This window comes from Osmia lignaria, unplaced genomic scaffold (assembly GCF_051020975.1).
Source record: "Osmia lignaria lignaria isolate PbOS001 unplaced genomic scaffold, iyOsmLign1 scaffold0007, whole genome shotgun sequence".
NCBI lineage: Eukaryota > Metazoa > Arthropoda > Insecta > Hymenoptera > Megachilidae > Osmia > Osmia lignaria.
In genome coordinates, this window is record NW_027478164.1 from 15,688,099 (window position 1) to 15,701,176 (window position 13,078).

Below are 13,078 nucleotides of genomic sequence, written 5' to 3' on the forward strand. Positions count from 1 at the left end.
CGAGATATTTAAAAGTTCCGAAGCCGCACCAACATAATAGAGATACAGAAACACCGTGGCCCCTTTCTTTGAGATAACTATGCACTATTGCGAGCTGCAAATGCCACTTCCAGCTTAGCTGTGCAGAGGAAGAACAACAAGAAGAAGAAATATCTCGAAATATGTCCGTCAGGCCAGTTCCTTTGAGCTGAATCTGCAAATATCTCGGAAACGAAGCGAGCTATGGCAAAATGTTGAGAGACGTTTTTTATAGAGAATTATGTTTCCTACAATTTATGTTCTATGATATTTTTTGATCAGAAGCGTAGTTTTCGAGATATATCGAGATATTTAAAAGTTCCGAAGCCGCACCAACATAATAGGGTTACAGAAACACCATGGCCCCTTTCTTTGAGATAACTCTGCACTATTGCGAGCTGTAAATGCCACTTCCAGCTTAGCTGTGCAGAAGAAGAACAACAAGAAGAAGAAATATCTCGAAATATGTCCGTCAGGCCCCTTCCCTTGAGATATATCTGCAAATATCTCGGAAACGAAGCGAGCTGTGGCAAAATGTTAAGAGACCTTTTTTGTAGAGAATTATGTTTCCTACAATTTATGTTCTATGATATTTTTTGATCAGAAGCGTAGTTTTCGAGATACATCGAGATATTTAAAAGTTCCGAAGCCGCACCAACATAATAGAGATACAGAAACACCGTGGCCCCTTTCTTTGAGATAACTCTGCACTAGTGCGAGCCGCAAATGCCACTTCCAGCTTAGCTGTGCAGAAGAAGAACAACAAGAAGAAGAAATACCTCGAAATATGTCCGTCAGGCCCCTTCCCTTGAGATAAATCTGCAAATATCTCGGAAACGAAGCGAGCTATGGCAAAATGTTAAGAGACCTTTTTTGTAGAGAAATAAGTTTCCTACTTTTTATTTTCTATGATATTTTTTGATCAGATGCGTAGTTCTCGAGATATATCAAGATATTTAAAAGTTCCGAAGCCGCACCAACATAATAGAGATACTGAAACACCGTGGCCCCTTTCTTTGAGATAACTCTGCACTATTGCGAGCTGCAAATGCCACTTCCAGCTTAGCTGTGCAGAAGAAGAACAACAAGAAGAAGAAGTATCTCGAAATATGTCCGTCAGGCCCGTTCCTTTGAGCTGAATCTGCAAATATCTCGGAAACGAAGCGAGCTATGGCAAAATGTTAAGAGACCTTTTTTGTAGAGAATTCTGTTTCCTACAATTTATGTTCTATGATATTTTTTGATCAGAAGCGTAGTTTTCGAGATATATCGAGATATTTAAAAGTTCCGAAGCCGCACCAACATAATAGAGATACAGAAACACCGTGGCCCCTTTCTTTGAGATAACTCTGCACTAGTGCGAGCCGCAAATGCCACTTCCAGCTTAGCTGTGCAGAAGAAGAACAACAAGAAGAAGAAATATCTCGAAATATGTCCGTCAGGCCCCTTCCCTTGAGATAAATCTGCAAATATCTCGGAAACGAAGCGGGCTATGGCAAAATGTTAAGAGACCTTTTTTGTAGAGAATTAAGTTTCCTACTTTTTATGTTCTATGATATTTTTTGATCAGATGCGTAGTTCTCGAGATATATCAAGATATTTAAAAGTTCCGAAGCCGCACCAACATAATAGAGATACTGAAACACCGTGGCCCCTTTCTTTGAGATAACTCTGCACTAGTGCGAGCCGCAAATGCCACTTCCAGCTTAGCTGTGCAGAAGAAGAACAACAAGAAGAAGAAATATCTCGAAATATGTCCGTCAGGCCCCTTCCCTTGAGATATATCTGCAAATATCTCGGAAACCAAGCGAGCTATGGCAAAATGTTCAGAGACCTTTTTTGTAGAGAATTAAGTTTCCTACAATTTATGTTCTATGATATTTTTTGATCAGAAGCGTAGTTTTCGAGATATATCGAGATATTTAAAAGTTCCGAAGCCGCACCAACATAATAGAGATACAGAAACACCGTGGCCCCTTTCTTTGAGATAACTCTGCACTAGTGCGAGCTGCAAATGCCACTTCCAGCTTAGCTGTGCAGAAGAAGAACAACAAGAAGAAGAAATATCTCGAAATATGTCCGGCAGGCCCCTTCCCTTGAGATATATCTGCAAATATCTCGGAAACAAAGCGAGCTATGGCAAAATGTTAAGAGACCTTTTTTGTAGAGAATTCTGTTTCCTACAATTTATGTTCTATGATATTTTTTGATCAGAAGCGTAGTTTTCGAGATATATCGAGATATTTAAAAGTTCCGAAGCCGCACCAACATAATAGAGATACAGAAACACCGTGGCCCCTTTCTTTGAGATAACTCTGCACTAGTGCGAGCCGCAAATGCCACTTCCAGCTTAGCTGTGCAGAAGAAGAACAACAAGAAGAAGAAATATCTCGAAATATGTCCGTCAGGCCCCTTCCCTTGAGATAAATCTGCAAATATCTCGGAAACGAAGCGGGCTATGGCAAAATGTTAAGAGACCTTTTTTGTAGAGAATTAAGTTTCCTACTTTTTATGTTCTATGATATTTTTTGATCAGATGCGTAGTTCTCGAGATATATCAAGATATTTAAAAGTTCCGAAGCCGCACCAACATAATAGAGATACAGGAACACCGTGGCCCCTTTCTTTGAGATAACTCTGCACTATTGCGAGCTGTAAATGGCACTTCCAGCTTAGCTGTGCAGAAGAAGAACAACAAGAAGAAGAAATATCTCGAAATATGTCCGTCAGGCCCCTTCCCTTGAGATATATCTGCAAATATCTCGGAAACGAAGCGAGCTATGGCAAAATGTTTATTTATGTTCTATGATATTTTTTGATCAGAAGCGTAGTTTTCGAGATATATCGAGATATTTAAAAGTTCCGAAGACGCACCAACATAATAGAGATACAGAAACACCGTGGCCCCTTTCTTTGAGATAACTCTGCACTATTGCGAGCTGTAAATGCCACTTCCAGCTTAGCTGTGCAGAAGAAGAACAACAAGAAGAAGAAATATCTCGAAATATGTCCGTCAGGCCCCTTCCCTTGAGATAAATCTGCAAATATCTCGGAAACGAAGCGAGCTATGGCAAAATGTTAAGAGACCTTTTTTGTACAGAATTATGTTTCCTACTTTTTACGTTCTATGATATTTTTTGATCAGACGCGTAGTTCTCGAGATATATCAAGATATTTAAAAGTTCCGATGCCGCACCAACATAATAGAGATACAGAAACAACGTGGCCCCTTTCTTTGACATAACTCTGCACTATTGCGAGCTGCAAATGCCACTTCCAGCTTAGCTGTGCAGAGGAAGAACAACAAGAAGAAGAAATATCTCGAAATATGTCCGTCAGGCCAGTTCCTTTGAGCTGAATCTGCAAATATCTCGGAAACGAAACGAGCTATGGCAAAATGTTAAGAGACGTTTTTTGTAGAGAATTATGTTTCCTACAATTTATGTTCTATGATATTTTTTGATCAGAAGCGTAGTTTTCGAGATATATCGAGATATTTAAAAGTTCCGAAGACGCACCAACATAATAGAGATACAGAAACACCGTGGCCCCTTTCTTTGAGATAACTCTGCGCTAGTGCGAGCCGCAAATGCCACTTCCAGCTTAGCTGTGCAGAAGAAGAACAACAAGAAGAAGAAATATCTCGAAATATGTCCGTCAGGCCCCTTCCCTTGAGATAAATCTGCAAATATCTCGGAAACGAAGCGAGCTATTCCAAAATGTTAAGAGACCTTTTTTGTAGAGAATTGAGTTTCCTACTTTTTATGTTCTATGAAATTTTTTGATCAGATGCGTAGTTCTCGAGATATATCAAGATATTTAAAAGTTAAGAAGCCGCACCAACATAATAGAGATACAGAAACACCGTGGCCCCTTTCTTTGAGATAACTCTGCACTATTGCGAGCTGCAAATGCCACTTCCAGCTTAGCTGTGCAGAAGAAGAACAACAAGAAGAAGAAATATCTCGAAATATGTCCGTCAGGCCCCTTACCTTGAGATAAATCTGCAAATATCTCGGAAACGAAGCGAGCTATGTCAAAATGTTAAGAGACCTTTTTTGTAGAGAATTAAGTTTCCTACTTTTTATCTTCTATGATATTTTCTGATCAGATGCGTAGTTCTCGAGATATATCAAGATATTTAAAAGTTCCGAAGCCGCACCAACATAATAGAGATACAGAAACACCGTGGCCCCTCTCTTTGAGATAACTCTGCACAATTGCGAGCTGCAAATGCCACTTCCAGCTTAGCTGTGCAGAAGAGGAACAACAAGAAGAAGAAATATCTCGAAATATGTCCGTCAGGCCCCTTCCCTTGAGATAAATCTGCAAATATCTCGGAAACGAAGCGAGCTATGGCAAAATGTTAAGAGACCTTTTTTGTAGAGAATTATGTTTCCTACTTTTTATGTTCTATGATATTTTTTGATCAGACGCGTAGTTCTCGAGATATATCAAGATATTTAAAAGTTCCGAAGCCGCACCAACATAATAGAGATACAGAAACACCGTGGCCCCTCTCTTTGAGATAACTCTGCACTATTGCGAGCCGCAAATGCCACTTCCAGCTTAGCTGTGCAGAAGAAGAACAACAAGAAGAAGAAATATCTCGAAATATGTCCGTCAGGCCCCTTCCCTTGAAATAAATCTGCAAATATCTCGGAAACGAAGCGAGCTATGGCAAAATGTTAAGAGACCTTTTTTGTAGCGAATTAAGTTTCCTACTTTTTATGTTCTATGATATTTTTTGATCAGATGCGTAGTTCTCGAGATATATCAAGATATTTAAAAGTTCCGAAGCCGCACCAACATAATAGAGATACAGAAACACCGTGGCCCCTTTCTTTCAGATAGCTATGCACTATTGCGAGCTGCAAATGCCACCTCCAGCTTAGCTGTGCAGAAGAAGAACAACAAGAAGAAGAAATATCTCGAAATATGTCCGTCAGGCCCCTTACCTTGAGATAAATCTGCAAATATCTCGGAAACGAAGCGAGCTATGGCAAAATGTTAAGAGACCTTTTTTGTAGAGAATTACGTTTCCTACTTTTTATCTTCTATGATATTTTCTGATCAGATGCGTAGTTCTCGAGATATAACAAGATATTTAAAAGTTCCGAAGCCGCACCAACATAATAGAGATACAGAAACACCGTGGCCCCTTTCTTTGAGATAACTCTGCACTATTGCGAGCTGCAAATGCCACTTGCAGCTTAGCTGTGCAGAAGAAGAACAACAAGAAGAAGAAATATCTCGAAATATGTCCGTCAGGCCCCTTCCCTTGAGATAAATCTGCAAATATCTCGGAAACGAAGCGAGCTATGGCAAAATGTTAAGAGACCTTTTTTGTAGAGAATTACGTTTCCTACAATTGATGTTCTATCATATTTTTTGATCAGAAGCGTAGTTTTCGAGATATATCGAGATATTTAAAAGTTCCGAAGCCGCACCAACATAATAGAGATACAGAACCACCGTGGCCCCTTTCGTTGAGATAACTCTGCACTATTGCGAGCCGCAAATGCCACTTCCAGCTTAGCTGTGCAGAAGAAGAACAACAAGAAGAAGAAATATCTCGAAATATGTCCGTCAGGCCCCTTCCCTTGAGATAAATCTGCAAATATCTCGGAAACGAAGCGAGCTATGGCAAAATGTTTAGAGACCTTTTTTGTAGAGAATGAAGTTTCCTACTTTTTATGTTCGACGATATTTTTTGATCAGATGCGTAGTTCTCGAGATATATCAAGATATTTAAAAGTTCCGAAGCCGCACCAACATAATAGAGATACAGAAACACCGTGGCCCCTTTCTTTGAGATAACTCTGCACTAGTGCGAGCCGCAAATGCCACTTCCAGCTTAGCTGTGCAGAAGAAGAGCAACAAGAAGAAGAAATATCTCGAAATATGTCCGACAGGCCCCTTCCCTTGAGATAAATCTGCAAATATCTCGGAAACGAAGCGAGCTATGGCGAAATGTTAAGAGACCTTTTTTGTAGAGAATTAAGTTTCCTACTTTTTATCTTCTATGATATTTTTTGGTCAGATGCGTAGTTCTCGAGATAGATCAAGATACTTAAAAGTTCCGAAGCCGCACCAACATAATAGAGATACAGAAACACCGTGGCCCCTCTCTTTGAGATAACTCTGCACTATTGCGAGCTGCAAATGCCACTTCCAGCTTAGCTGTGCAGAAGAAGAACAACAAGAAGAAGAAATATCTCGAAATATGTCCGTCAGGCCCCTTCCCTTGAGATAAATCTGCAAATATCTCGGAAACGAAGCGAGCTATGGCAAAATGTTTAGAGACCTTTCTTGTAGAGAATTAAGTTTCCTACTTTTTATGTAGTATGATATTTTTTGATCAGATGCGTAGTTCTCGAGATATATCAAGATATTTAAAAGTTCCGAAGCCGCACCAACATAATAGAGATACAGAAACACCGTGGCCCCTTTCTTTGAGATAACTCTGCACTATTGCGCGCTGCAAATGCCACTTCCAGCTTAGCTGTGCAGAAGAAGAACAACAAGAAGAAGAAATATCTCGAAATATGTCCGTCAGGCCCCTTCCCTTGAGATGAATCTGCAAATATCTCGGAAACGAAGCGAGCTGTGGCAAAACGTTAAGACACGTTTTTTGTAGAGAATTATGTTTCCTACAATTTATGTTCTACGATATTTTTTGATCAGAAGCGTGGTTTTCGAGATATATCGAGATATTTAAAAGTTCCGAAGCCGCACCAACATAATAGAGATACAGAAACACCGTGGCCCCTTTCTTTGAGATAACTCTGCACTAGTGCGAGCTGCAAATGCCACTTCCAGCTTAGCTGTGCAGAAGAAGAACAACAAGAAGAAGAAATATCTCGAAATATGTCCGTCAGGCCCCTTCCCTTGAGATAAATCTGCAAATATCTCGGAAACGAAGCGAGCTATGGCAAAATGTTAAGAGACCTTTTTTGTAGAGAATTAAGTTTCCTACTTTTCATGTTCTATGATATTTTTTGATCAGATGCGTAGTTCTCGAGATATATCAAGATATTTAAAAGTTCCGAAGCCGCACCAACATAATAGAGATACAGAAACACCGTGGCCCCTTTCTTTGGGATAACTCTGCACTATTGCGAGCCGCAAATGCCACTTCCAGCTTAGCTGTGCAGAAGAAGAACAACAAGAAGAAGAAATATCTCGAAATATGTCCGTCAGGCCACTTCCCTTGAGATATATCTGCAAATATCTCGGAAACGAAGCGAGCTATGGCAAAATGTTAAGAGAGCTTTTTTGTAGAGAATTATGTTTCCTACAATTTATGTTCTATGATATTTTTTGATCAGAAGCGTAGTTCTCGAGATATATCAAGATATTTAAAAGTTCCGAAGCCGCACCAACATAATAGAGATACAGAAACACCGTGGCCCCTTTCTTTGAGATAACTCTGCACTAGTGCGAGCCGCAAATGCCACTTCCAGCTTAGCTGTGCAGAAGAAGAACAACAAGAAGAAGAAATATCTCGAAATATGTCCGTCAGGCCCCTTCCCTTGAGATAAATCTGCAAATATCTCGGAAACGAAGAGAGCTATGGCAAAATGTTAAGAGACCTTTTTTGTAGAGAATTAAGTTTCCTACTTTTCATGTTCTATGATATTTTTTGATCAGATGCGTAGTTCTCGAGATATATCAAGATATTTAAAAGTTCCGAAGCCGCACCAACATAATAGAGATACAGAAACACCGTGGCCCCTTTCTTTGAGATAACTCTGCACTAGTGCGAGCCGCAAATGCCACTTCCAGCTTAGCTGTGCAGAAGAAGAACAACAAGAAGAAGAAATATATCGAAATATGTCCGTCAGGCCCCTTCCCTTGAGATAAATCTGCAAATATCTCGGAAACGAAGCGAGCTATGGCAAAATGTTAAGAGACCTTTTTTGTAGAGAATTAAGTTTCCTACTTTTTATGTTCTACGATATTTTTTGATCAGATGCGTAGTTCTCGAGATATATCAAGATATTTAAAAGTTCCGAAGCCGCACCAACATAATAGGGATACAGAAACACCGTGGCCCCTTTCTTTGAGATAACTCTGCACTAGTGCGAGCCGCAAATGCCACTTCCAGCTTAGCTGTGCAGAAGAAGAACAACAAGAAGAAGAAATATCTCGAAATATGTCCGTCAGGCCCCTTCCCTTGAGATAAATCTGCAAATATCTCGGAAACGAAGCGAGCTATGGCAAAATGTTTAGAGACCTTTCTTGTAGAGAATTAAGTTTCCTACTTTTTATGTAGTATGATATTTTTTGATCAGATGCGTAGTTCTCGAGATATATCAAGATATTTAAAAGTTCCGAAGCTGCACCAACATAATAGAGGTACAGAAACACCGTGGCCCCTTTCTTTGGGATAACTCTGCACTATTGCGAGCTGCAAATGCCACTTCCAGCTTAGCTGTGCAGAACAAGAACAACAAGAAGAAGAAATATCTCGAAATATGTCCGTCAGGCCACTTCCCTTGAGATAAATCTGCAAATATCTCGGAAACGAAGCGAGCTATGGCAAAATGTTAAGAGACCTTTTTTGTAGAGAATTAAGTTTCCTACTTTTTATGTTCGATCATATTTTTTGATCAGATGCGTAGTTCTCGAGATATATCAAGATATTTAAAAGTTCCGAAGCTGCACCAACATAATAGAGGTACAGAAACACCGTGGCCTCTTTCTTTGAGATAACTCTGCACTATTGCGAGTTGCAAATGCCGCTTCGAGCTTAGCTGTGCAGAAGAAGAACAACAAGAAGAAGAAATATCTCGAAATATGTCCGTCAGACCCCTTCCCTTGAGATGAATCTGCAAATATCTCGGAAACGAAGCGAGCTATGGCAAAATGTTAAGAGACCTATTTTGTAGAGAATAATGTTTCCTACAATTTACGTTCTATGATATTTTTTGATCAGAAGCGTAGTTTTCGAGATATATCGAGATATTTAAAAGTTCCGAAGCCGCACCAACATAATAGAGATACAGAAACACCGTGGCCCCTTTCTTTGAGATAACTCTGCACTATTGCGACCTGCAAATGCCACTTCCAGCTCAGCTGTGCAGAAGAAGAACAACAAGAAGAAGAAATATCTCGAAATACGTCCGTCAGGCCCCTTCCCTTGAGATAAATCTGCAAATATCTCGGAAACGAAGCGAGCTATGGCAAAATGTTAAGAGACCTTTGTTGTAGAGAATTAAGTTTCCTACTTTTTATGTTCTATGATATTTTTTGATCAGATGCGTAGTTCTCGAGATATATCAAGATATTTAAAAGTTCCGAAACCGCACCAACATAATAGAGATACAGAAACACCGTGGCCCCTTTCTTTGAGATAACTCTGCAATATTGCGAGCTGGAAATGCCACTTCCAGCTTAGCTGTGCAGAAGAAGAACAACAAGAAGAAGAAATATCTCGAAATATGTCCGTCAGGCCCCTTCCCTTGAGATAAATATGCAAATATCTCGGAAACGAAGCGAGCTATGGCAAAATGTTAAGAGACCTTTTTTGTAGCGAATTAAGTTTCCTACTTTTTATGTTCTATGATATTTTTTGATCAGATGCGCAGTTCTCGAGATATATCAAGATATTTAAAAGTTCCGAAGCCGCACCAACATAATAGAGATACAGAAACACCGTGGCCCCTTTCTTTGAGATAACTCTGCACTATTGCGAGCTGCAAATGCCACTTCCAGCTTAGCTGTGCAGAAGAAGAACAACAAGAAGTAGAAATATCTCGAAATATGTCCGTCAGGCCCCTTCCCTTGAGATAAATCTGCAAATATCTCGGAGACGAAGAGAGCTATGGCAAAATGTTAAGAGACCTTTTTTGTAGAGAATTAAGTTTCCTACTTTTTATGTTCTATGATATTTTTTGATCAGATGCGTAGTTCTCGAGATATATCAAGATATTTAAAAGTTCCGAAGCCGCACCAACATAATAGGGATACAGAAACACCGTGGCCCCTTTCTTTGAGATAACTCTGCACTATTGCGAGCTGCAAATGCCACTTCCAGCTTAGCTGTGCAGAGGAAGAACAACAAGAAGAAGAAATATCTCGAAATATGTCCGTCAGGCCAGTTCCTTTGAGCTGAATCTGCAAATATCTCGGAAACGAAGCGAGCTATGGCAAAATGTTAAGACACGTTTTTTGTAGAGAATTATGTTTCCTACAATTTATGTTCTACGATATTTTTTGATCAGAAGCGTGGTTTTCGAGATATATCGAGATATTTAAAAGTTCCGAAGCCGCACCAACATAATAGAGATACAGAAACACCGTGGCCCCTTTCTTTGAGATAACTCTGCACTAGTGCGAGCTGCAAATGCCACTTCCAGCTTAGCTGTGCAGAAGAAGAACAACAAGAAGAAGAAATATCTCGAAATATGTCCGTCAGGCCACTTCCCTTGAGATATATCTGCAAATATCTCGGAAACGAAGCGAGCTATGGCAAAATGTTAAGAGACCTTTTTTGTAGAGAATTATGTTTCCTACAATTTATGTTCTATGATATTTTTTGATCAGAAGCGTAGTTCTCGAGATATATCAAGATATTTAAAAGTTCCGAAGCCGCACCAACATAATAGAGATACAGAAACACCGTGGCCCCTTTCTTTGAGATAACTCTGCACTAGTGCGAGCCGCAAATGCCACTTCCAGCTTAGCTGTGCAGAAGAAGAACAACAAGAAGAAGAAATATCTCGAAATATGTCCGTCAGGCCCCTTCCCTTGAGATAAATCTGCAAATATCTCGGAAACGAAGAGAGCTATGGCAAAATGTTAAGAGACCTTTTTTGTAGAGAATTAAGTTTCCTACTTTTCATGTTCTATGATATTTTTTGATCAGATGCGTAGTTCTCGAGATATATCAAGATATTTAAAAGTTCCGAAGCCGCACCAACATAATAGAGATACAGAAACACCGTGGCCCCTTTCTTTGAGATAACTCTGCACTAGTGCGAGCCGCAAATGCCACTTCCAGCTTAGCTGTGCAGAAGAAGAACAACAAGAAGAAGAAATATCTCGAAATATGTCCGTCAGGCCCCTTCCCTTGAGATAAATCTGCAAATATCTCGGAAACGAAGCGAGCTATGGCAAAATGTTAAGAGACCTTTTTTGTAGAGAATTAAGTTTCCTACTTTTTATGTTCTACGATATTTTTTGATCAGATGCGTAGTTCTCGAGATATATCAAGATATTTAAAAGTTCCGAAGCCGCACCAACATAATAGGGATACAGAAACACCGTGGCCCCTTTCTTTGAGATAACTCTGCACTAGTGCGAGCCGCAAATGCCACTTCCAGCTTAGCTGTGCAGAAGAAGAACAACAAGAAGAAGAAATATCTCGAAATATGTCCGTCAGGCCCCTTCCCTTGAGATAAATCTGCAAATATCTCGGAAACGAAGCGAGCTATGGCAAAATGTTTAGAGACCTTTCTTGTAGAGAATTAAGTTTCCTACTTTTTATGTAGTATGATATTTTTTGATCAGATGCGTAGTTCTCGAGATATATCAAGATATTTAAAAGTTCCGAAGCTGCACCAACATAATAGAGGTACAGAAACACCGTGGCCCCTTTCTTTGGGATAACTCTGCACTATTGCGAGCTGCAAATGCCACTTCCAGCTTAGCTGTGCAGAACAAGAACAACAAGAAGAAGAAATATCTCGAAATATGTCCGTCAGGCCACTTCCCTTGAGATAAATCTGCAAATATCTCGGAAACGAAGCGAGCTATGGCAAAATGTTAAGAGACCTTTTTTGTAGAGAATTAAGTTTCCTACTTTTTACGTTCGATGATATTTTTTGATCAGATGCGTAGTTCTCGAGATATATCAAGATATTTAAAAGTTCCGAAGCTGCACCAACATAATAGAGGTACAGAAACACCGTGGCCTCTTTCTTTGAGATAACTCTGCACTATTGCGAGCTGCAAATGCCGCTTCGAGCTTAGCTGTGCAGAAGAAGAACAACAAGAAGAAGAAATATCTCGAAATATGTCCGTCAGACCCCTTCCCTTGAGATGAATCTGCAAATATCTCGGAAACGAAGCGAGCTATGGCAAAATGTTAAGAGACCTATTTTGTAGAGAATAATGTTTCCTACAATTTACGTTCTATGATATTTTTTGATCAGAAGCGTAGTTTTCGAGATATATCGAGATATTTAAAAGTTCCGAAGCCGCACCAACATAATAGAGATACAGAAACACCGTGGCCCCTTTCTTTGAGATAACTCTGCACTATTGCGACCTGCAAATGCCACTTCCAGCTCAGCTGTGCAGAAGAAGAACAACAAGAAGAAGAAATATCTCGAAATACGTCCGTCAGGCCCCTTCCCTTGAGATAAATCTGCAAATATCTCGGAAACGAAGCGAGCTATGGCAAAATGTTAAGAGACCTTTGTTGTAGAGAATTAAGTTTCCTACTTTTTATGTTCTATGATATTTTTTGATCAGATGCGTAGTTCTCGAGATATATCAAGATATTTAAAAGTTCCGAAACCGCACCAACATAATAGAGATACAGAAACACCGTGGCCCCTTTCTTTGAGATAACTCTGCAATATTGCGAGCTGGAAATGCCACTTCCAGCTTAGCTGTGCAGAAGAAGAACAACAAGAAGAAGAAATATCTCGAAATATGTCCGTCAGGCCCCTTCCCTTGAGATATATCTGCAAATATCTCGGAAACGAAGCGAGCTATGGCAAAATGTTAAGAGACCTTTTTTGTAGAGAATTATGTTTCCTACAATTTATGTTCTATGATATTTTTTGATCAGAAGCGTAGTTTTCGAGATATATCGAGATATTTAAAAGTTCCGAAGCCGCACCAACATAATAGAGATACAGAAACACCGTGGCCCCTTTCTTTGAGATAACTCTGCACTAGTGAGAGCCGCAAATGCCACTTCCAGCTTAGCTGTGCAGAAGAAGAACAACAAGAAGAAGAAATATCTCGAAATATGTCCGTCAGGCCCCTTCCCTTGAGATAAATATGCAAATATCTCGGAAACGAAGCGAGCTATGGCAAAATG